Here is a 2,877-nt window from a genome sequence, read left to right as displayed (position 1 = left end):
ATATTAGGAAAAATTCACGCCATTATACTGATGAATCTGCATGAGGACTTTTATTTATTCATTTAAATGCATACATACATACATACTTTTTGGGGAGCCTGCCATTGGACTTCCAACAGAAACAAACAAACAAATAAATTTGGAAATGTAGAGAGCTGAACTTACGACTAGAAGAATGAGAAACTGAGTGAAACTGATCAATTTGGCCATCGCTAACTGGGAGTGACCAAAGATTATGGGAGGCCATGATGGCCTGGTTCCTATGACAGCTGCCCAGGCCACCTATGCGCAGAGGGAGGCCATAGTGCAAATGAGCTTCTTGGAAAGGTGGCATCCCTGGAGAAAAAGCTGACTAGTGAAACCAGTCTGCTTCTTCTGTTCCCCCCATTTCCCACTGGTCATTAATTCTGTGGCAAGCAAAAGCAGAGAAGCTCTCATCATTTCTCCATGTTATTTTTAGAATGACAAAAGAAAGCCGTATTGGAGAATCAAGAAATCTACAGTACACCGTTTTGGTGAAATGTACACCCAATATAATATAAATGTTAATGTGCTGTGTGCAGTGAATATTTGTGAAGGACCACCCTTCTTCCTTGCTTTAGAATTTCTTCCAATGAGATGGTAACTTATCTAAATTTAATCAGTATTGCTAACAGCATGGCACCCCATTAAACTTGTTTATAAACGGAGTAAAATATATATCAGAAGCTCATTAAAATGAAATTTTTAATAGTGCCTTCCTTTTATTTTATTTTTTACTCTATTCCAGGGTTGTCTGAGGCTTCCTGAGGGAGATCATACGTGCATTCCATCGAGTGTGTCATCTGTAAAAAATTATAAATGTTCTCCCTCTTAATCTTTTGTTTGCAAAGCTCTGTGTGTGATTTGTCTTTTTCCTAATGATTACTAAGTGCTCAATACTTGCTTATTCAGGATGCTTATGTCAAACTAATTAGGTTTAAGTGAGAGGAAACCAGCTGATTAGAATGTTATTCTTTGCACTTGAACCAAGAAATGTTGTGTATATATACATAGCAACATTTTTAAACACCCCGACCCCCTCAAAAAGCACTCTGCCTTGCTGGGAAGTAGGAGGTACCACAAGCTCAGCAAGCAGAACAAACTGTGAAATGTATTACTTTTATATAGGATTTCAACTGACTATGTAAGGTCAGAACCTTCGAATCCACCAAGGCTTCTTATATAAGACTTACCACACCACACCTCCCTGATATATTCAGAAGTGTGGGGCTCTTAGAAATAAGAAGTTGAAATAAGAATCTGAACTTAGTCTGTGTTCATTAGATGGCAGTCTGAGCAAGATCCAACTGCTAGGCCCCATTGCCATGTTTCAGAAGGTTAAGGTGGGAGATGTCTGGGATGAAATTGGAGGAAAAGAAGAGCAAGAAATGCTGCCTGCCATGATCCTGCTTCCAACTGGACACCACACCTTTTCTGTTCATGTACTAGGTTTGAGTGTGATTTTATTTCAGTCTCCACCCCCATTGTTCTGCCTGGGGTTGAGGCCTTCTGGCGGTTCCCTCGCTGCGAGAAGCCAAGTTACAGGGAACCAGGCAGAGGGCCTTCTCGGTAGTGGAACCCGCCCTGTGGAACACCCTCCCACCAGATGTCAAAGAGAACAACAACTACCAGACTTCTAGAAGACATCTGAAGACAGCCCTGTTTAGGGAAGCTTTTAATGTTCCCTGTTTAGGGAAGCTTTTAATGTTTGGCGGACTACTGTACTTTAATATTTTGTTGGAAGCCGCCCAGAGTGGCTGGGGAGGCCTGGTCAGATGGGTGGGGTATAAGTAATAAATTAGTAGTAGTAGTAGTAGTAGTAGTAGTAGTAGTACTCTTTTCTGAGATGTTATGAGAGCCTCCTTGGGCTATAAAGTATAATGTAAGTATTCTAAAGAAAGAAACAAAAATCATCAAAAATGGGCAGCCCAAGGCATTTTGGTCCCGGAGGCAAAACACCCTGCTGCTGCTCCTATGAAGCCCCACCACACTGCCTGGCTGGAGAGGGGGGAAATATCTTTTCCAGATCCTCTGCAGACTTTGGTCTTTCAAATTTCAGTGGCGTCCCGTGTGAGACCAAAATCTGGCACCCCTCCTGCCTCTCGCCTTCTGTTCTGCTCAATTCACTACGTCATATTTGCAGTGCCCCGTAAGCAGTACCCAGTGCAGCAGATTTGGTCCTGCTGCCGTAATTCCGCCTTTATCCCCTGATCCTGCCCAGTGGTGGGAATTTGGCAGGCTTCTTCCATCTTGATTCGTCAGAAGGGGAGGTGTTCCTCAGAGTTTTGCTGCCAATCCCTCTCTGCACCTAGAGGCCAGGGAGACCAGCACTTCTTTGCAGGGGTTAACATCTGAGGTGGCGGCCTCACTAATGGACTCTGGTGGTGTGCATTGTGTTGGTTCTCAGAATGGTACCAAACCTTACCACGACAGTGCTCTTTTTATTAATCATGGCAACATGGAAAGAGAAAAGCTGAATCACCACGAAACTAGGGTCTGGTCTGCTCAGCATCCCCACTCTGCACGATGCCACAACTAAGGATGCCTCTTCTCAACATCCAAACTAGGGTCACTGCTACTACACAATGTTGGAAGTAAAGCCACCTGTGATCAGCAACCAAACTAGGGTCACCTCTGCCAATGCCCTAAGTCAGTGTTGGCCAAACTTGGGTCTCCAGCTGATTTTGGACTGCAACTCCCATCATCCCTAGCTAGCAGGACCAGTGGTCAGGGGTGATGGGGATTGTAGTCCAAAAACAGCTGGAGACCCAAGTTTGGCCAACACTGCCCTAAGTTCTTCCAAGTATCCATTCACCGAGGAAGCTTCCAAATCTCCTCATTTCCTCCCTGCCCCAA

The sequence above is a fragment of the Podarcis liolepis genome (assembly GCF_965112155.1).
Source record: "Podarcis liolepis genome assembly, chromosome: 5".
Taxonomy (NCBI): Eukaryota; Metazoa; Chordata; class Lepidosauria; order Squamata; family Lacertidae; genus Podarcis; species Podarcis liolepis.
The sequence above is the reverse complement of the archived record's forward strand: the minus strand, read 5'-3'. Positions refer to the sequence as shown.